Source organism: Salmo trutta, chromosome 10, assembly GCF_901001165.1.
Source record: "Salmo trutta chromosome 10, fSalTru1.1, whole genome shotgun sequence".
NCBI classification, from domain to species: Eukaryota; Metazoa; Chordata; class Actinopteri; order Salmoniformes; family Salmonidae; genus Salmo; species Salmo trutta.
Window position 1 is genome coordinate 40,534,453 of NC_042966.1, and position 24,050 is coordinate 40,558,502.

Below are 24,050 nucleotides of genomic sequence, written 5' to 3' on the forward strand. Positions count from 1 at the left end.
CACACACACACACACACACACACACACACACATAGACACAGACACACAAACATAGACACACACGCAGACACATGATGAATGCCATACTACTTAAATGAGAATCATGGCTTATATATGTAGCCAAAAAAATGTTATAGTTCTATAAGATGGTATAGTTCTTTAAGATGTTATAGTTCTATGAGATGGTATAGCTCTATAAGATGGTATAGTTCTATAAGATGGTATAGTTCTATAAGATGGTATAGTTCTATAAGATGGTGTAGTTCTATAAGATGGTATAGTTCTATAAGATGTCATAGTTCTATGAGATGGTATAGCTCTATAAGATGGTATAGTTCTATAAGATGGTATAGTTCTATAAGATGGTATAGTTCTATAAGATGGTATAGTTCCACAAGATGGTATAGTTCCACAAGATGGTATAGTTCCACAAGATGGTATAGTTCTATAAGATGGTATAGTTCTATAAGAGGGTATAGTTCTATAAGATGGTATAGTTCTATAAGATGGTATAGTTCTATAAGATGGTATAGTTCCACAAGATGGTATAGTTCCACAAGATGGTATAGTTCTATAAGATGGTATAGCTCTATAATATGGTATAGTTCTATAAGATGGTATAGATCTATAAGATGGTATAGTTCAATAAGATGGAAGATGGTATAGTTCTAGAAGATTGTATAGTTCTACAAGATGGTATAGTTCCACAAGATGGTATAGTTTCATAAGATGTTATAGTTCTATAAGAGGGTATAGTTTGATAAGAGGATATAGGTTTATAAGATGGTAAAGTTATATACGATGGTATAGTTCTATAAGATGGTACACTTCCATAAATTGGTATAGTTTTACAAGATGCTTTTGTTCTATACAATGGTATAGGTCTATAAGATGGAATTGTTCTATAGAATTGCATAGGTCTATGAGACGGTATAGATCTATAAGATGGTATAGTTCCATAAGATGGTATAATTCTATGAGATGGTATAGTTCTGTAAGATGGTGTAGTTCTAAATTAATGAAGATGGTATAGTTCTATGAGAGGGTATAGTTCTTTCAATGGGTAGAGTTCCATTAGATAGTATAGTTCTATAAGAGGGTATAGTTCTATAAGATGGTATAGTTCTATAAGATGGTATAGTTCTATGAGATGGTATAGTTCTATAAGATGGTATAGTTCTATAAGATGGTATAGTTCTATAAGATGGTATAGTTCTATAAGATGGTATAGTTCTATGAGATGGTATAGTTCTATAAGATGGTATAGTTCTATAAGATGGTATAGTTCTATAAGATGGTATAGTTCCACAAGATGGTATAGTTCTATAAGATGGTATAGTTCTATAAGATGGTATATTTTCATAAGATGGTATAGTTCCACAAGATGGTATAGTTCTATAAGATGGTATAGTTCTATAAGATGGTATATTTTCATAAGATGGTATAGTTCTATAAGATGGTATAGTTCTATAAGAAAGTATAGTACTAAAAGAGTGTATAGTTTTATGAGAGGGTATAGTTCAATATAAGGGAATAGTTCTATAAAATGGTATAGTACTTTAAGAAGGTATATTTCTTTTAGATTGTATAGTTCAATTAGATGGAGGAGTTCTATTAGATGGAATACAGTATTGTTCTATAAGACGGTATAGTTCTATAAGATGTAAGATTGTAACGCCCTGGCCATAGAGAGGGTTTTTTCCTCTGTTTTTGGTTAGGCCAGGGTGTGACATGGGTGGGTGTTCTATGTTCATTTTCTATGTTGGTGGTTTAATTTGTTTCGGCCATGTATGGCTCTCAATCAGGAACAGCTGTAGATCATTTCAGCAACAGCCGTTACAGATTCACCCACCAACAACGGACCAAGCAGCGGAGGAAGGAGCAGAAGGTTCAGGATACTTGGCAGTGGGAGGAATTACTGGACGGAAAGGGACCATGGGTTCAAGCTGGGGAGTATCGCCTGGTGAGTCCTGTGCCTGCGCCCAGAGCCAGGCCTCCTGCATGTCTCCCCAGCCTGGTGAATCCTGGGCCAGAGCCGCCAGAGCAGCCCGCCAGTCCGGAGCCGCCAGAGCCGCCCGTCAGTCCGGAGCCGCCAGAGCCGCCCGCCAGCCCGGAGCCGCCAGGGCTGCCCGCCAGCCCGGAGCCGCCAGGGTCGCACGCCAGCCGGGCACAGCCAGGGTCGCCCGCCAGCCGGGCGCAGCCAGGGTCGCCTGCCAGTCCTCCGGCGCAGCCAGGGGCGCCACCTAAGTGGGCCAAGCCGAGGGTGGAGCGGGGACCACGTCCCGCACCAGAGCCGCCGCCGTAGGAAGGCCCACCCGGACCCTCCCCTTTAGAGTCAGGTTTTGCGGCCGGAGTGCGCACCTTTGGGGGGGGTGCTGTAACGCCCTGGCCATAGAGAGGGTTTTTTCCTCTGTTTTTGGTTAGGCCAGGGTGTGACATGGGTGGGCGTTCTATGTTCATTTTCTATGTTGGTGGTTAAATTTGTTTCGGCTGTGTATGGCTCTCAATCAGGAACAGCTGTAGATTGTTGTTGCTGATTGAGAGTCATACATAGGCAGCCTGTTTTTCCTTTGGGGTTTGTGGGTGAATGTTTTCTGTTTAGAGTTTGTTCCTGACAGAACTGTTGCTGGTCGTTCTTTTTGGTTTCTTTTTGTATAGTGTTCCTTCGGTCATTAAAAACCTTACAAGATGAACACATCCTCCGCTGCAAATTGGTCTCATTTCAACGACAGTCGTTGCAAAGATGGAATAGTTCTATTAGACGGTATAGTACTATGAGATGGTATAGTTCTATAAGATGGTATAGTTCTATAAGATGGTATAGTTCTATAAGATGGTATAGTTCTATAAGATGGTGTAATTCTATAAGATATTATAGTTCTATAAGATATTATAGTTCTATAAGATGGTATAGTTCTATTAGATGGTAGAGTTCTTAAAGAGGGTACAAATCTTTAAGATTGTATAGTTCAAATAGATGGTATAGTTCTATAAGATGGTATAGTTCTAAATGATGGTATAGTTCTAAATGATGGTATAGTTCTATTAGACGGTATAGTTCTATAAGATGGTATAGTTCTATAAGATGGTATAGTTCTATAAGATATTATAGTTCTAAAAGATGGTATAGTTCTAAAAGATGGTATAGTTCTAAAAGATGGTATAGTTCTATAAGATGGTATAGTTCTATAAGATGGTATAGTTCTATAAGATGGTATAGTTCTAAATGATGGTATAGTTCTAAATGATGGTATAGTTCTATTAGACGGTATAGTTCTATAAGATGGTATAGTTCTATAAGATGGTATAGTTCTATAAGATGGTATAGTTCTATTAGACGGTATAGTTCTATAAGATGGTATAATTCTATAAGATGGTATAGTTCTATAAGATGGTATAGTTCTATAAGATGGTATAGTTCTATATTTTTTTGTCACAACAGGTGGAGTAAATTGTTATGCATATCCTGCAAGCCAAGGCTGTCACTGTCTAAAAAAATATGCAATTTAGCAGACACTTTTATCTAAAGCGACTTACAGGCCAGCTAGCATCCAAACCCACATTCCTGGCACCCCAAAGCACCGATCCTCACCAACTAATCCACACAGGTTCACGTATCTGACTTGATCTCAACATATTATTCATGGATAAACAGCACATGCAATCAGCACACACTTCTTCCAATAGCACCATTATCCTTTTTCTCTGGATGAGACAAACATCAATATTTTCTCTCTGAGTATGCAAGGTCACAATGACAATGTGACAATCATAAAAACAACCACAGTACTACTACATTTGGCTATGTCCCAAATGTTCCAGAATGTCAGACTCTGATTGTGTTCTTAATTCCCTATAGGCCCTGCTCAAATGTACTGCACTTTATGGAGTTTAGGGAACATTCCGTGTCTGATATCACTAGAATCAGTATTATAAACCACCATTGTTATAAACCACCTTATGACCCCACTATAGCCTACAGTTAATAACTGCTGCCTGCAGGTGGCAGTATTGTCATGGGGCTTCCTTCTCATGCTATGCAGGGTGAAATAAATTGTTCTTTGTAGAGATACTGATGAAAAGAGAAATACCTTCCTACTCAACAGGAGGGTGTATGTGTATGTGTGTGTGTGTGTGTGTGTGTGTGTGTGTGTGTGTGTGTGTGTGTGTGTGTGTGTGTGTGTGTGTGTGTGTGTGTGTGTGTGTGTGTGTGTGTTGTGTGACAGATTAGTCTACAAATGGATAAATCCACCTGAGGGTTTTATCTTTCATTATCAATACATGTAAATAACACCACTTTACTCACTAAATGTGGTGGAGAGACTGATGCAATTCCAGTTAGGGGTTTGTGCTGGGGTTAGGCTGATAGATGTTAGGACGTGTATGGAATATTAAACCTTTACTGTGAGATAAGATAGCCCCAACCCTTCCAACACACACACACACCTCTAAACCACATTCATACATAGAGCTGTATTCTCTACCTTCCATCACCCACCTCTAAACCACATTCATACATAGAGCTGTATTCTCTACCTTCCATCACCCACCTCTAAACCACATTCATACATAGAGCTGTATTCTCTACCTCCCATCACCCACCTCTAAACCACATTCATAAATAGAGCTGTATTCTCTACCGTCCATCACCCACCTCTAAACCACATTCATACATAGAGCTGTATTCTCTACCGTCCATCACCCACCTCTAAACCACATTCATACATAGAGCTGTATTCTCTACCTTCCATCACCCACCTCTAAACCACATTCATACATAGAGCTGTATTCTCTACCTTCCGTCACCCACCTCTAAACCACATTCATACATAGAGCTGTATTCTCTACCGTCCATCACCCACCTCTAAACCACATTCATACATAGAGCTGTATTCTCTACCTCCCATCACCCACCTCTAAACCACATTCATACATAGAGCTGTATTCTCTACCGTCCATCACCCACCTCTAAACCACATTCATACATAGAGCTGTATTCTCTACCGTCCATCACCCACCTCTAAACCACATTCATACATAGAGCTGTATTCTCTACCGTCCATCACCCACCTCTAAACCACATTCATACATAGAGCTGTATTCTCTACCATCCATCACACACCTCTAAACCACATTCATACATAGAGCTGTATTCTCTACCTTCCATCACCCACCTCTAAACCACATTCATACATAGAGCTGTATTCTCTACCGTCCATCACCCACCTCTAAACCACATTCATACATAGAGCTGTATTCTCTACCATCCATCACCCACCTCTAAACCACATTCATACATAGAGCTGTATTCTCTACCATCCATCACACACCTCTAAACCACATTCATACATAGAGCTGTATTCTCTACCTCCCATCACATACATACATCCACTTCTGTCTCAGACGCTACGACCAACAACTGTCATTATATGTGAGGGGTGTCTGCATGCAATGCATCTTGGCATCTGTGCGTCCGTGTGTGTGTGTGTGTGTGTGTGTGTGTGTGTGTGTGTGTGTGTGTGTGTGTGTGTGTGTGTGTGTGTGTGTGTGTGTGTGTGTGTGTGTGTGTGTGTGTGTGTGTGTGTGTGTGTGTGTGTGTGTGTGTGACGGCGTGGCGTACTGTGAAAGCCAGATGTCATAGGGTGAGCAGCCTTTGATTCTCCATGCCTGAGGGAAGCCTGTCTAGCACTGAGCTCGCTTCAACACAGAGGGAAGCCTGTCTAGCACTGAGCTTGTTTCAACACAGAGGGAAGCCTGTCTAGCACTGAGCTTGTTTCAACACAGAGGGAAGCCTGTCTAGCACTGAGCTCGCTTCAACACAGAGGGAAGCCTGTCTAGCACTGAGCTTGTTTCAACACAGAAGGAAGCCTGTCTAGCACTGAGCTTGTTTCAACACAGAGGGAAGCCTGTCTAGCACTGAGCTTGTTTCAACACAGAAGGAAGCCTGTCTAGCACTGAGCATGTTTCAACACAGAGGGAAGCCTGTCTAGCACTGAGCTTGTTTCAACACAGAGGGAAGCCTGTCTAGCACTGAGCTTGTTTCAACACAGAAGGAAGCCTGTCTAGCACTGAGCATGTTTCAACACAGAGGGAAGCATGTCTAGCATTGAGCATGTTTCAACACAGAGGGAAGCCTACAGAGGAATATGTGTGAGTGTGTGTATGTATGTATGTATGTATGTATGTATGTATGTATGTATGTGTGTGTGTATGTGTGTGTTTGTGTGTGTTTATGTATGTACGTGTATGTGTGTGTGTGTGTGTGTGTGTATGTGTGCGCATACAAGGGAAAAAACACATTATTAATGTGTAAACTCATCCCTTCATCAAAAGTCCATATAGCATATTCATACAGCTATCCTTCACCTCTCTTCATACAGCTATCCTTCTCCTCTCTTCATACAGCTATCCTTCTCCTCTCTTCATACAGCTATCCTTCACCTCTCTTCATACAGCTATCCTTCTCCTCTCTTCATACAGCTATCCTTCACCTCTCTTCATACAGCTATCCTTCTCCTCTCTTCATACAGCTATCCTTCACCTCTCTTCATACAGCTATCCTTCTCCTCTATTCATACAGCTATCCTTCTCCTCTCTTCATACAGCTATCCTTCACCTCTCTTCATACAGCTATCCTTCACCTCTCTTCATACAGCTATCCTTCTCCTCTATTCATACAGCTATCCTTCTCCTCTATTCATACAGCTATCCTTCTCCTCTATTCATACAGCTATCCTTCTCCTCTCTTCATACAGCTATCCTTCTCCTCTATTCATACAGCTATCCTTCTCCTCTCATCCTTCATTCCTCCTATCTTCCTCCTCCTCTCACTCTCTCATTGTAATATATACTGTACACATTCCTAAATAAACTCAAACTGTCCCCATTCTTTCATATATGCTTCTATCCTTCTGCATATTTTAACCCGGTTCCTCTTTCACTCTATCATCTCCCTTTATCTCATTTTATTCTCTCCCTCATTCCAAGTTAACACTTACAGTAGGTCCAGCTGTCATCTGTTTCATGAAATAAAATATTTTACCTTTATTTAACTAGGCAAGTCAGTTAAGAACAATTTCTTATTTTCAATGACGGCCTTGGAACAGTGGGTTAACTGCCTTGTTCAGGGGCAGAACGACAGATTTTTACCTTGTCAGCTCAGGCATTCGATCCAGCAACCTTTAGGTTACTAGTCCAACGCTCTAACCACTAGGTTACCTGCCACCAATATAATACAGTAGAATTGAGAGAAGAGCTGTACTGCTGCCTGCCAACGGGTCTCCTACACCTACTGTACCAGCCTCTGGTTGAAAGGTCTTTCTCTGTGTTCTCTCTTCCACTCAGCCCTTCTCCTTCTCTCTATATCAGCCTCTCCCTCTGTCCCTCCCTCCCTTTCTCTATATCAGCCTCTCCCTCTGTCCCTCCCTCCCTCCCTCTCTCTCTCTGTCCCTCCCTCCCTTCCTCTATATCAGCCTCTCCCTCTGTCCCTCCCTCCCTCCCTCCCTTTCTCTATATCAGCCTCTCCCTCTGTCCCTCCCTCCCTTTCTCTCTCTATCAGCCTCTCCCTCTCCCTCTCCCTCTGTCCCTCCCTCCCTTTCTCTCTATCAGCATCTCCCTCTGTCCCTCCCCCCTCTCTATCAGCCTCTCCCTCTGTCCCTCCCTCCCTCTCTCTCTATCAGCCTCTCCCTCTGTCCCTCCCTCTCTCTCTCTCTCTCTCTCTCTCTCTCTCTCTCTCAGCCTATCCCTCTATCCCTCCCTCCCTCTCTCTCTCTATATCAGCCTCTCCCTCTGTCCCTCCCTCCCTCTCTCTCTATCAGCCCTCTCCCTCTGTCCCTCCTCCCTCCCTCTCTCTCTCTCTCTCTCTCTATCAGCCTCTCCCTCTGTCCCTCCCTCCCTCCCTCTCTCTCTCTCTCTCTCTATCAGCCTCTCCCTCTGTCCCTCCCTCCCTCTCTCTCTATCAGCCTCTCTCTCTCTCTCCTCTCTCTCTCTCTATCAGCCTCTCTCTCTCTCTCTCTCTCTATCAGCCCTCCCCTCTGTCCCTCCCTCCCTCTCTCTCTCTCTCTCTATCAGCCTCTCCCTCTGGCTTCCCTCTCTACCTCTTCCCTCCTCTGTCCCTCCCTCTCTCCCTCCCTCTCTCTCTCTCTCTCTCTCTCTCTCTCTCAGCCTATCCCTCTATCCCTCCCTCCCTCTCTCTCTCTATATCAGCCTCTCCCTCTGTCCCTCCCTCCCTCTCTCTCTATCAGCCTCTCCCTCTGTCCCTCCCTCCCTCCCTCTCTCTCTCTCTCTCTCTCTCTATCAGCCTCTCCCTCTGTCCCTCCCTCCCTCCCTCTCTCTCTCTCTCTCTCTCTATCAGCCTCTCCCTCTGTCCCTCCCTCCCTCTCTCTCTATCAGCCTCTCTCTCTCTCTCTCTCTCTCTATCAGCCTCTCTCTCTCTCTCTCTCTCTATCAGCCTCTCTCTCTCTCTCTATCAATCTTTGTCCCTTTCTCCCTCTCTCTTTCTCTGTCTTTCTCATTCACAGCCTCTCTCCCTCCTGCCCTCTCTTTTCCTCCATCTCACTGTCTCCCCTCTCTCTCCCTCCTGCCCTCTCTTTTCCTCCATCTCACTGTCTCCCCTCTCTCTCCCTCCTGCCTCTCTTTTCCTCCATCTCACTGTCTCCCCTCTCTCTCCCTCCTGCCCTCTCTTTTCCTCCATCTCACTGTCTCCCCTCTCTCTCCCTCCTGCCCTCTCTTTTCCTCCATCTCACTGTCTCCCTTCTCTCTCCCTCCTGCCCTCTCTTTTCCTCCATCTCACTGTCTCCCTTCTCTCTCGCCCTCCTGCTCATGGTCTTCCTCCATCTCTCTCTGTCTCTTTCTCCCTCCTGCCCCCTCTCTTCCTCCATCTCTCTCTGTCTCCCTCCCTCTCTCCCTCCTGCCCTCTCTATTCCTCCACCTCTCTCTGTCTCCCTCTCTCAATCCCACCTTCTCTTCACTTATTTCTTTGTATCCTGTTCTTGGATTTCATGATGAATACATCACAAAGCAGCTGGTCACAACACAGCAGGAGGATTGTACAGTAGTTCCCCAGTGAGACAAATGGCACCCTATTCCCTATATAGTGCACTACATTTGACCAGGGACCACAGGGCTTTATTCCCTATATAGTGCACTACTTTTGACCAGGGACCATAGGGCTCTATTTTTAACCAGGTGAATGGGGTGCCATTTGGAACACACACTGAGTCATGCTGCTTTTTGTACCTGAGTACAGACAAAGCCTCTGATTCTGTGTCTAGCATGGTGGGTGCTATCCCTTAACAAGGGCTAAAATGGACGTCATACCGCGTGCTGACTCCAACTGTGTTATAGTGACCTTCTGCTCGGTGCCCTGCAAACACCGGCTGTTTTCACCCATTCAACATGAAGAATTGTCATAAAACAAACAGAAAAGGATGGACTATGATTCTGGTTGGAGGCGCTGGTGTGGTGCTTTGTACACTAGCCTAGCCAGATGGTTGGGTGTAGCTGGTTAGTAAGGAGCGTCTTCAGAGTGAAATGTGGAATAGGGAGTAGAATTTGCCATAGGCAGTCCCATAAAAATGCATGCTCATAGACACACATACGGCTGCACATAGACTCCTGGGGCCGAACGCATACACATATTGTAGTGCTCAGCAGCACACTTTACAAATGATCTCTCTCTCGCTCTCTCGCTCTCTCTCTCGCTCTCTCTGCTGGTGAACAAACGAGCATGCTTGCTGCTGGTCTCATTAACAAAAAGACAAAAGGCATTGTGACTCATCCTTGTTTCCTCCCTAGGTCTTACTCATCGTTGTTTGGCTTGCTGGGTCTGTGGGGCCATTTTGACCTATCCTAGATCACAGATAATGACACCAGCTGATACAGAGCTGAAAACTAGCAGAAAATAACAGTCAGCTATTACAGAACACGTACAGTACCGTAGTAGTAACCTAGTTCACTTCAGCTCTCTAGATAGCCCCATTATAACATAAGGCTATGGTTTGCCACTGTTTGTATCACTGGTAAGCTAGCGGAGAACTCTTTAATGTGTCATTATCATTAGAATGCCGGCTGAAAGCCTGTCATGCCTGAAACCTGCGCTGTGGGGTGTGTGTTTGTGCTGGTCTATATCAGGAAAGAGAATGTGATGGATCATACTGGGTTACATCTATTGCCAGCGCCACTGCTGCTAGGCTAATGCATAGCACGATACAACGCCACTGCTGCGCTAATGCATAGCATGATACAACGCCACTGCTACTGGGCTAATGCATAGCACGATACAACACCACTGCTACTGGGCTAATGCATAGCACGATACAACGCCACTGCTGCGCTAATGCATAGCACGATACACTGCCACTGCTGCTGGGCTAATGCATAGCATGATACACCGCCACTGCTACTGGACTAATGCATAGCACGATACAACACCACTGCTGCGCTAATGCATAGCACGATACAACACCACTGTTGGACTAATGCATAGCACGATACAACACCACTGCTACTGGGCTAATGCATAGCACGATACAACACCACTGCTGCGCTAATGCATAGCATGATACAACGCCACTGCTGGACTAATGCATAGCACGATACAACACCACTGCTGCGCTAATGCATACCATGATACAACGCCACTGCTGCTGGACTAATGCATAGCATGATACAGAGCCACTGCTGCGCTAATGCATAGCACGATACAACACCACTGCTGCGCTAATGCATAGCACGATACAACACCACTGCTACTGGGCTAATGCATAGCATGATACAACACCACTGCTGCTGGACTAATGCATAGCACGATACACCGCCGCATGATACAACGTTTTCAAGCACCAAATTGAGGAAATGTCTTATTTTCAAGGCTTTTCTGAGCTCAAAATGTAAATTCAAGTAGGCTACGTCAAGCCCCTCTATTGTTTAAAATTGCAGGTGTAACATAGAAACCAAAATGTATGTCGTGTTATTTCACGACCAGATCATTTTGTGAAGAAGCCCACTAAGTTATGTCATTTGTTGTCATTATATCCAGAATAATTCATAGGAAGAGCGTTGGGTGTTGCGGAATAGTCTACCCTACACAATTGCCACAGTAAGACTTGGTGACCAATCTGAGGTACAAAAACATATGAAAACATAAAGACATTACCCTAATGCTTTCTCTGTTTAAATCTAATGAGACCCTGCTGTAAATCAAGCAGACAACAACAGATGATCAACATCAAGTCAATTTAATAGCCTAGTGGTTAGAGCATACTGTACTGTACTATAGTATATTGTGGGGCGGCAGGTAGCCTAGTGGTTAGAGCGTTGGGCCAGTAACTGAAAGTTTGCTAGACCGAATCCCTGAGTTGACAAGGTAAACATCTGGCGTTCTGCCCCTGAACAAGGCAGACCTTCCTTGCTAACATCTTTTTTTCCAGGACTTGGATCGAATGTGATATCACAACAGCTGTTGTGATATCACAGTTTGTCCGTGATGTGTACGCCGAGGAACTTAAAACTTTCCATCATCTCCACTACTGTCCACTACTGTCCCGTTGATATGGATTCTCTCAACCAGCGAGACATCATCAGAGCGTGACGTATGTTTGTTGTGTTTGAACGCTGTTGAACGCCGAAACCTGAACTAAAGAACCTCGGTTTAAAAGCTGACATCGTTTTTATATGCTTAAATTTTTTTTTGAATCCTGCAGCTCTGTTGGGCTAAATTGCTGTGAGCGCTGCTATCTGTCCCGGGATCCTGCCAGATTCCGTATAGGGGGACAGACGCGAAAGCCCAGCTTGCCTAGCTGGCTCGGTGGTCTCAAATTGGGGCCGCTATTGAACGTTTCCAGCGTTGCAGGATCTGTGCCAACTTTGCTTTGTTCCGGGACAATGTGGACCACGCTGACTTTCAACGTAGCAACTGCTTGCTTGCGGAGGACTACTGGAGCGAACTAGCAACTCTTAGCAAAAAAGTAGAAAACCTACATAAGCTACTTGGGAACCCACGCCCACCTACTTTTTATTTTGCTTCTACCCCAGTAGCCAGACGCCGCTCTGGTCTGGTGGAAGTTTCGCCACCGTGTCGGCTCTCCACAGCCAACTGGCCGGTGCACGGCAGGGTTCCATCGCCAAAGGGGTCTCCCCATTCCCTGGAGAACAAAGCTGTTCTCAACCCAACCAACCAACCATGGAGGTGCATCACTCGCCGTGGAAGTCGAAGAAGGCGTCCTCTGGCAACGGCGGTTTCCATGGAGATGTTGAGCCCGGAACTGACACAGACCAGAAACAGCTTTGCCGACCTGGATTCAGAGGTTCCATCGCCTTCGTCCTTGGTGGCTTCCCAATCAAGATCGGATCCGGAGGTACCTGCTTCTTCGTCCTCGGTTCTGTCTCTCACTCCGGTGGGTTTTACCTCGGTTTCAGCTCTTCGGAGCTCCCAGCCTCATCAGACCGTGAGGCTGCCTGAGAGACCGGCCCATTCAACATCACCAGCTGTCATCATAGGCAGCTCTATGGTGAGAAACATCTCGGTCCCCAAGGCAAAAACCCTGTGCTACCCAGGAGCACGAGTACAGGACATAACAAGGCTGCTTCCGACTGTTCTACCACAGATGCCGGGAGCTGACACTGTCGTAGTCAATGTGGGGTCAAAAGACATCAGGAGGGCTAGCTCAGGAACATTTGAAAATTGTTTTTAAAATACTGATTTTAGCATTAAAAGACTCGGCCAAAAAAACAGCCAACAATTTCAGGTCCAGTACCATCGTTGGGCCGCGGATGTGAAAGATTCAGCAGACTGCTGGCATTACACATCTGGCTAAAAGACTACTGTAGATCTGCTGGAGTCACTTTCATTGATAACTTTGACACCTTCTGGAAACAGGAATGACAGAGTACATCCAAATTATCTTTGCTCCTGGACTCCATGTCCATGCATTTCAAGGCTGCATTGAAACAATGACTGGTAAATGATCCAAGACCAGCTCAGTTAAAAACTTCTTAAGAATCAGCCCCTTTTTAAAAATTTTGCCTAAAATGACATACCCAAATCTAACTGCCTGTAGCTCGGGCCCTGAAGTAAGGATATGTATATTCTTGGTACCATTTGAAAGGAAACACTTTGAAGTTTGTGGATATGTGAAAGAAATGTAGGAGAATATAACACAATAGATTTGGTGAAAGATAATACAAAGAAAAAAAACGTTATTTTGTATTTTTCATCTTTGAAATGCAAGATAAAGGCCATAATGTATGATTCCAGCCCAGGTGCAATGTAGATTTTGGCCACTAGATGGCAGCAGTGTATGTGCAACGTTGTAGACTGATCCAATGAACCATTGCATTTCAGTTAAAAATGTTGTATCAAGACCGCCCAAATGTGCCTAATTTGTTTATTAATAACTTTTCATGTTCAAAATTGTGCACTCTCCTCAAACAATAGCATGGTATTATTTCACTGTAATAGCTACTGTAAATTGGACAGTGCAGTTAGATTAACAAGAATGTAAGCTTTCTGCTTTCTGCCAATATCAGATATGTCTATGTCCTGGGAAATGTTCTTGTTACTTACAACCTCATGCTAAACCCATTAGCCTACGTTAGCTCAACCATCCCATGGAAGGGACACTGATCCCGAAGAAGTTTAATCCCTACCATTGTGACAATGAGCCATCATAATGCTGCATTAAATGTACATAATCTTAGGGGCATTGGCAAACACAATGTAAGTAATTTATTTTATGTACCCCTAATTGCACTGAATACATCTGTTCATCCTACAGCTATTGTAAGCAGTAATCATGAGCATATAAACCAGAGTTACACTGTTAGCACTGAGGCGGTGTGCAATAGTAGGAAGATCACTTTATGGACCCTGCACTATCAGCTCCAATGTAAATACCATGAGTAAGTCTACCTCTCATAAGCTTCCCAGTTAAAACAATCCAGCAACCCAGAAAAGTGCTAAAAATTGTCTAAGAAACAAGGTCCATGAAGTCAATAACTTGTAAGAGATGACATTCATATTCTGACTGTCTCTGGAACTCACTTAGATAATACCTTTGATGATACAGTGGTAGCAATACATGGTTATAACATCTACAGAAAAGACAGAATTCCAACGGATGCGGTGTTGTGGTCTATATTCAGAACCACATTCCTGTAAAGCTTAGAGACGATCTAATGTTAAATACTGTTGAAGTAATATGGCTACAGGTTCATCTGCCTCACCTAAAGTCCATTCTGGTGGGACGCTGCTATAGACAACCAAGTGCTAACAGTCAGTATCTGGATAATATGTGTGAAATGCTTGATAATGTATGTGATATCAACAGAGAAGTATATTTTCTGGGTGATTTAAATATTGACTGGCTATCATCAAGCTGGCAGGAAAAAACTTCAAACTGTAACCAGTGCCTGCAACCTGGTTCAGGTTATCAGTCAACTAACCAGAGTGGTAACAAACAGCACAGGAATTAAATCATCAACATGTATTGATCACATATTTACTAATGCTGCATATATTTGTTTTAAAGCGGTATCCAAATCCATAGGATGTAGTGATCACAATATAATAGCCATATCTAGGAAAACCAAAGTTCCCAAGGCTGGGCCTAATATAGTGTATAAGAGGTCCAACAAGAAGTTTTGTAGTGATTCATATGTTGATAATGGTAAGAATATGTGCTGGTCTGTGGTGTGTAATGAGGAGCAACCAGATGCTGCACTTGACGCATTTATGAAACTACTTATTCCAGTTACTAATAAGCACACATTAAGAAAATGACTGTTAAAACTGTTAAATCCCCGTGGATTGATGAGGAATTGAAAAATTGTATGGTTGAGAGGGATGAGGCGAAAGGTATGGCAAATAATTAAGCACAATTGATTGTTAAACCTACTGCAAATTAAGAAATTATGTGACTAAATAAAAATAAACTACACTATGAAACAAAGATAAATTGTATTAAGAATGATAGTAAAAAGCTATGAGGCACCTTAAATGACATTTTGGGAAAAAAAGCCAACTCAGTTCATTCATTGAATCAGATTCATCACAAAGCCCACTGATATTGCAAACTACTTTAATGACTTTTTCATTGGCAAGATAAGCCAACTTAGGGATGAAATGCCAGCAACAGACGCTGACACTACACATACAAGACCAAATTATGAAAGACAAAATTCCACTTTTGAATTCCGTAAAGTCAGTGTGGAAAAGGTGAAAAGAATATTGTTGTCTATCAACAATGACAAGCCACCGGGGCCTGACAATCTAGATGGAAAATTACTGAGGATTTTGCCACATCTTCAATTTAACCCTACTAGAAGGTGTGTGCCCTCAGGCCTGGAGGGAAGCTAAAGTCATTCTGCTACCCAAGAATAGTGAAGCCCCCTTTACTGGCTCAAATAGCCGACCAATCAGCCTGTTACCAACCCTTAGTAGACTTCTGGAAAAAATGGTGTTTGACCAGATACAATGCTATTTCACAGAATTTCAGCATGCTTATAGGGAAGGACGCTCAACAAGCACAGCACTGACACAAATGACTGATGATTGGCTGAGAGAAATTGATGATACAATGAATGTGGGGGCTGTCTTGTTAGACCTCAGTGCAGCTTTGACATTATCGATCACAGTCTGCTGCTGGGAAAAACGTATGTGTTATGGCTTTACACCCCCTGCTATAATGTGGATGAAGAGTTACTTGTCTAACAGAACACAGAGGGTGCTCTTTAATGGAAGCCTTTCAAATATAATCCAGTTAGAATGAGAAAATTCCCCAGGGTAGCTGTTTAGGCTCCTTGCTTTTTTTCAATTTTAACAAACTGACTTTGAGTAAAGCCAGAGTGTCTATGTATGCGGATGACTCAACACTATACACGTCAGCTACTACAGCGACTGAAATGACTGCAACACTCAACAAAGAGCTGCAGTTAGTTTCAGAGTCGGTGGTGAGGAATAAGTTAGTCCTAAATATTTCTAAATCTAAGAGCTTTGTATTTGGAACAAAACACTCACTAAACCCTAAACCTCAACTAAATCTTGTAATAAATAATGTGGAAATTGAGTAAATTGAGGTGACTAAACTGCTTGGAGTGTCCCTAAACTGTCATGGTCAAAACATATTGATGCAGTAGTAGCATAGATGGGGAGAAGTCTGTCCATAATAAAGTGTTGCTCTACCTTCTTAACAGCACTATCAACATGGCAGGTCCTACAGGCTCTAGTTTTGTCACACCTTGACTACTGTTCAGTCGTGTGGTCAGGTGCCACAAAGAGGGACTTAGGAAAATTACAATTGTCTCAGAACAGGGCGGCACTGCTGGCCCTTAAATGTACACAGAGAGCTAATATTAATAATATGCATGTCAATCTGTCCTGGCTCAAAGTGGAGGAGAGATTGACTTCATCACTACTTTTATTTATGAGAGGTATTGACATGTTGAATGTACCGAGCTGTCTGTCTAAACTACTGGCACACAGCTCAGACACCCATACATACCCCACAAGACATGCCACAAGAGGTCTCTTCACAGTCTCCAAGTCCAGAACAGACTATGGGAGGTGTACAGTACTACATAGAGCCATGACAACATGGACCTCTATTCCACATCAAGTAACTGAAGCAAGCAGTAAAATTTGATTTAAAAAACAGATTAAAAAACACCTTATGGAACAGCGGGGACTGTGAAGCAACACAAACATTGGCACAGACACATGAATACAGACACACACACACAATAACATATGCACTATACATACAGTTGAAGTCTGAAGTTTACATACACCTTAGCCAAATACATTTAAACTCAGTTTTTCCACAATTCCTGACATTTAATCCTAGTAAAAATTCCCTGTCTTAGGTCAGATAGGATCACCACTTTATTTTAAGAATGTGAAATGTCAGAATAATAGTAGAGAGAATGATTTATTTCAGCTTTAATTTCTTTCATCACATTCCCAGTGGAACAGAAGTTTTACATACACTCAATTAGTATTTGGTAGCATTGCCTTTAAATTGTTTAACTTGGGTCAAACGTTCCGGTTAGCCTTCCACAAGCATCCCACAATAATTTGGGTGATTTTTGGCCCATCCCTCCTGACAGAGCTGGTGTAACTGAGTCAGGTTTGCCTCCTGTGGCGATGGCATTAGCGTCAAATAGCCCTCGCAATATGCAACTTTTCAGGGAAGTTAGGAACCAATATACACAGGCAGTTAGGAAAGCAAAGGCTAGATTTTTCAAATAGAAATTTGCATCCTAAAGCACCAACTCCAAAAGGTTCTGGGACACTGTAAAGTCAATGGAGAAGAAGAGCACCTCCTCCCGGCTGCCAACTGCACTGAGGCTAGGAAACACTGTCACCACTGATACATCCACAATAATTGAGAATTTCAATAAGCATTTTTCTACGACTGGCCATGCTTTCCACCTGGCCACCTCTACCCTGGTCAACAGCCCTGCACCCCCCACAGCAACTTGCCCAAGCCTCCCCCATTTCTCCTTCACCCAAATCCAGATAGCTCATGTTCTGATGTTCTGAAAGAGCTGCAAAATCTGGACCCATACTAATCAGCAGGGCTAGACAATCTGGACCCTCTCTTTCTAAAATGATCAGAAGAAATTGTTGCAACCCCTATTACTAGCCTGTTCAACCTCTCTTTCGTATCGTCTGAGATCCCCAAAGATTGGAAAGCTGCCGCGGTCATCCCCCTCTTCAAAGGGGGAGACACTCTAGACCCAAACTGCTACAGACCTATATCTATCCCACCCTGCCTTTCTAAGGTCTTCAAAAGCCAAGTTAATAAGCAGATCACCGACCATTTCGAATCCCACCTCACCTTCTCCGCTATGCAATCTGGTTTCCGAGCTCATCATAGGTGCACCTCAGCCACGCTCAAGGTCCTAAACGATATCATAACCGCCATTGATAAGAGACAATACTGTGCAGCTGTATTCATCGACCTGGCCAAGGCTTTCGATTCAATCACCACATTCTTATCGGCAGACTCAGGTTTCTCAAATGACTGCCTCGCCTGGTTCATCAACTACTTCTCAGACAGAGTTGTGTGTCAAATCGGAGGGCCTGTTGTCCGGACCTCTGGCAGTCTCTATGGGGGTGCCACAGGGTTCAATTCTCTGGCCGACTCTTTTCTCTGTATACATAAATGATGTCGCTCTTGCTGCTGGTGATTCTCTGATCCACCTCTACGCAGACGACACCATTCTGTATACTTTTGGCCTTTCTTTGGACACTGTGTTAACTAACCTCGAGACGAGCTTCAATGCATACAACTCTCCTTCCGTGGCCTCCAACTGCTCTTAAATACAAGTAAAACTAAATGCACACTCTTCAACCAATCGCTGCCTGCACCTGCCCACCCTCCAGCATCACAACTCTGGATGGTTCTGACTTAGAATATGTGGACAACTACAAATAGCTAGGTGTCTGGTTAGACTGTAAACTCTCCTTCCAGACTCACATTAAGCATCTCCAATCCAAAATTAAATCTACAAACGGCTTCCTATTTCGCAACAAAGCATCCTTCACTCATGCTGCCAAACATACCCTCGTAAAACTGACTATCCTGCCGATCCTTGACTTCAGCCATGTCATTTACAAAATAGCCTCCAACACTCCACTCAGCAAATTGGATGCAGTCTATCACAGTGTCATCTGTTTTGTCAACAAAGCCCCAAATACTACCCACCACTGCGACCTGCATGCTCTCGTTGGCTGGCCCTCACTTCATATTCATTGCCAAACCCACTGGCTCCAGGTCATCTATAAGTCATTGCTAGGTAAAGCCCCGCCTTATCTCAGCTCACTGGTCACCATAGCAGCACCCACCCGTAGCACGCGCTCCAGCAAGTATATTTTATTGGTCACCCACAAAGCCAATTCTTCCTTTGGCCGCCTTTCCTTCCAGTTCTCTGCTGCCAATGACTGGAACGAATTGCAAAAATCTCTGAAGCTGGAGACCCATATCTCCCTCACTAACTTTAATAAGCACCATCTGTCAGAGCAGCTCACAGATCACTGCACCTGTACATAGACCATCCAACTACCTTATCACCATACTGTTATTTTTTACCCTCCTCTACACCCCAGTATCTCTACTTGCACATTCATCTACTGCACATCTATCACTCCAGTGTTTAATTGCTAAATTGTAATTATTTTGCCACTATGGCCTATTTATTGCCTTACCTCCCTTATCTTACCTCATTTGCACACACTGTATATGGCCTTTTCTATGTTTGTTTATTCCATGTGTAACTGTGTGTTGTTGTTTGTGTCGCACTGCTTGCCTTATCTTGGCCAGGTCGCAGTTGTAAATTAGAACTTGTTCTCAACTAGCCTACCTGGTTAAATAAAGGTGAAAGAAAATAAACAAATAAAAAGGTGTGTAGGCCTCATCCCCATTTGGGTGAATATTGGCCTCCTGACAGAGCTGGTGTAAGTCAGGTATGTAGGCCTCCTTGCTCGCACATGCTTTTTCAGTTCTGCCCACAAATGTTCTATGGGATTGAGGTCAGGGCTTTGTGATGACCACTCCAATACCTTGACTTTTTTGTCCTTAAGCCATTTTGCCACAACTTTGGGAGTATGCTTGGGGTCATTGCCCATTTGGAAGACCCATTTGCAACCAAGCTTTAACTTCCTGACTGATGTCTTGAGATGTTGCTTCACTATATACACATCATTTTCCTTCTCATGATGCCATCTATTTTGTGAAGTGCACCAGTCCCTCCTGCAGCAAAGCACCCCCACAACATGATGCTGCCACCACCGTGCTTCACGGTTGGGATGGTGTTCTTCGGTTTGCAAGCATCCCCCTTTTTCCTCCAGACATAACGATGGTCATTATGGCTAAACAGTTCTATTTTTGTTTCATCAGACCAGAGGACATTTCTCCAAAAAGTACAATCTCTGTCCCCATGTGCAGTTGCCAACTGTAGTCTGGCTTTTTTTATGGCGGTTTTGGAGCAGTGGCTTCTTCCTTGCTGAGCGGCCTTTCATGTTATGTCGATATAGGAATCGTTTTACTGTGGATATAGATACTTTTGTACCTGTTTCCTCCAGCATCTTCATAAGGTCCTTTGCTGTTGTTCTGGGATTGATTTGCTCTTTTCGCACCAAAGTACGTTCATCTCTAGGAGACAGAACGTGTCTCCTTTCTGAGCGGTATGACGGCTGTGTTGTCCCATGGTGTTTATACTTGCGTACTATTGTTTGTACAGATGAACGTGGTACCTTCAGGCATTTGGAAATTGCTCCCAAGGATGAACTAGACTTGTAGAGGTCTGAGGTCTTGGCTGATTTCTTTTGATTTTCCCATGATGTCAAACAAAGAGGCACTGAGTTTGAAGGTAGGCCTTGAAATACATCCACAGGTACACCTCAAATTGACTCAAATTATGTCAATTAGCCTATCAGAAGCTTCTAAAGGCATGACATAATTTTCTGGAATTTTCCAAGCTGTTTAAAGGCACAGTCAATTTAGTGTATGTACATTTCTGACCCACTGGAATTGCGATACAGTGAATTATAAGTGAAATAATTTGTCTATAAATTATTGTTGGAAAAATGACTTGTCATGCACAAAGTAGATGTTATAACCCGACTTGTCAAAACTATAGTTTGTTAACAACAACTTTGTGGCATGGTTGAAAAACAAGTTTAATGACTCCAACCTAAGTGTATGTAAACTTCCGACTTCAACTGTACACATGGATTTAGTACTCTAGATATGTGGTAGTGGTGGAGTAGGGGCCTGAGGGCACACAGTGTGTTGTGAAATCTGTGAATGTAGTGTAATGTTTTTAAAATTGTATAAACTGCCATAATTTTGCTGGACCCCAGGAAGAGTAGCTGCTGCTTTGGCAGCTATAAATACAAATACAAACACAAATATGGGGTGCTCCCTCTGCTGTTTCCTGAAGTCCACAATCATCTCCTTTGTTTCGTTGACGTTGAGTGAGAGGATATTTTCCTGACACCACACTCCGAGGGCCCTCACCTCTTCCCTGTAGGCCGTCTCGTCGTTGTTGGTTAACAATCATACCACTATAGTGTCGTCTGCAAACTTGATGATTGAGTTGGAGGCATGCATGGCCACGCAGTCATGGGTGAACAGCGAGTACAGGAGAGGGCTGAGAACGCACCCTTGTGGGGCCCCAGTGTTGAGGATCAGCGGGGTGGAGATGTTGTTTGTATTATGCAAGAAATGTTGGTGAAAAACGCTTTTATGTGCAAATATTTACGTGGAAAGTATTCAGACCCCTTTACTTTTTCCATGTTGTTAAGTTACAGCCTTATTCTAACATGTATTAATTAGTTTTTTTCCTCATATATCTACACACAATACCCTATAATGACAAAGCAAAAACAGGTTTAGACATTTTTGCAAATGTATTACATTTAAAAATAACTGAAATTTCACATTTAAATAAGTATTCAGAGCCTTTACTCAGTACTTTGTTGAAACACCTTTGGCAGCGATTACAGCCTCAAGTCTTCTTGGGTATGACTCTACAAGCTTGGCACACCTGTATTTGGGGAGTTTCTCCCATTCTTTTCTGCAGATCCTCTCAAGCTCTGTCAGGTTGGATGGGGAGCGTTTCTGCACATCTACTTTCAGGTCTCTCCAGAGATGTTTGATCGGGTTCAAGTCCGGGTTCTGGCTGGGCCACTCAAGGACATTCGGAGACTTGTCCCGAATCCACTCCTGCGTTGTCTTGGCTGTGTGCTTAGGTTTTTTGTCCTGTTAGAAGGTGAACCTTCGTCCCAGTCTGAGGTCCTGAGCACTCTGTAGCAGATTCTCATCAAGGATATCATCATACCAGAGAATCTTGTTTCTCATGGTCTGAGAGTCTTTATGTGCTTTTTGGCAAACTCCAAGCGTGCTGTCATGTACCCTTTACTGAGGAATGGCTTCCGTCCGGCCACTCTACCATAAAGGCCTGATTGGTGGAGTGCTGCAGAGAGGGTTGTCCTTCTGGAAGGTTCTCCCATCTCCACAGAGGATCTCTGGAGCTCTGTCAGAGTGACCATCAGGTTCTTGGTCACCTCCCTGACCAAAGCCCTTCTCCCCTGATTCTCAGTTTGGCCAAGTGGTCGGCTCTAGGAAGAGTCTTGGTGGTTCCAAACTTCTTACATTTAAAAATGATGGAGGCCACTGTGTTCTTGGGGACCTTCAATGCCGCAGACATGTTTTGGTAGCCTTCCCCAGATCTGTGCCTTGACACAACCCTGTCTCGGAGCTCTACGGACAATTCCTTCAACCTCATGGTTTGGTTTTCTGACATGCACGGTCAACTGTGGGACCTTATATAAACAGGTGTGTGCCTTTCCAAATCATGTCCAATCAATTGAATTTATCACTATTGGACTCCAATCAAGTTGCAGAAACATCTCAAGGATGATCAATGGAAACAGGATGCACCTGAGCTCAATTTCAAGTTTCAGGTCTGAATACTTATGTAAATAAGGTATTCATGTTTTTTGTTTTTAATACATTTGTACCATTTCTAAAAAACTGTTTTCACTTTGTCATTATGGGATATTGTGTCAGGCGTGTGTGTGCATGTGTGTGTGTGTGTGTGTGTGTGTCAGGCGTGTGCGTACTCGTGCTGAAGTCAGGTGCAGCAGGGAATTGTGAACAGGAGCACACTTTATTGAGGCAGGAGAGAGATACAGACGGACGCAGCTGCATCCAAAAAACCTCCAGCCAACAAGGCAAAGTGTAAAGCGCGCAAAACAGTCACAACACAAACAAATGTATCCAAACAGGCTTTGTGAAACATCACGGGAAAAACGCACGCAAGCCTAGTGCGTACAAAAACACGTAACACACAAACAATCTTACACAAAGACATGAGGGGGAACAGAGGAATAAATACATGTAGTGTGATTGGCGAATGAAAACCAGGTGTGCAGGGAACAAGACAAAACAAATGGATACATGAAAAATGGAGCGGCGATGGCTAGAAAGCCCGTCGAACGCCGCCGGAACAAGGAGAGGTGCCGACTTCGGCGGAAGTCGTGACATATTGTGTCGATTAATGAGGATTTTTTTTATTTAATACATTTTAGAATAAGGCTGTAATGTAACAAAATGTGGAAAAAGTCAAGGGGTCTGAATACTTCCCGAATGAACTGTATAATAATAACCACTGTTTCAAAGTGAACTTGGAAAATTCGAAACAACACGCTGGCCAGATAGGACCCCTCCACCTACTGGATCCAGTCCACAGGGCGTATGTGTCACTAATGGACTGAATGTTCTGTTCCTGTGCTAGAACGTTCAGAGAGACTGTGTCAAGGCCTTTTATCTGTGGATTAGCTGCCATTAAGCCTTTAGCCTGATAAATTAGGATGAATAAAGATTATTACTAAATGCTTATGCTTCCTAATGCCTGTGATTGAATTTCTGAATCGTATTTAATTACTACGCCTATAGTAATTCTAGAGGTAGAGATATAACCATAGAGATGTGAGGAGGTGTGGGTGTGTGTGTCTGTGTGTGGGTGTGTGCGCGCGCGTGTGTGTACACGTGCACGTTTGTGCTTGCGAGATCTGAGGAGGTGCTAGTTAGTGTTTTGCTCAATTACACCAAAATGCATTGGTGCATCTTCTTCACTATCTATTTGTTCCAGCCTCTCTGCAGCTGAGTGTGTGTTTGTTTGTGTGTGTGTTTGTACTTCTGTGTGTGTGTGAGTGATTGTGTGTGTGTCTATGTTGTGTGCTTTAGACTACAATCAAGTGGTAACGGTAGAGAGATTATTTCCCCCTGTAGTAGACCCCCCCCAACCTTAAGTCAGGGCTTGGAGCCAAATGGATGGTGTGCCATGTTAATTGCCTTGAAAACGCCCTCCAGTGTAAGAATCTAATTATCTCTGGTCCATCTTATTTGGGGAGGCCTATAACTGTTTCAATATTATACATTCAAAGAGCCTGAAACTGCAGAATAGCCTGATAATCGCTTCTTAAACAAGTTTCCCCTCAAATAAAACATTCTTTATACTGTAAAACTTCCTGGCTTCATCCT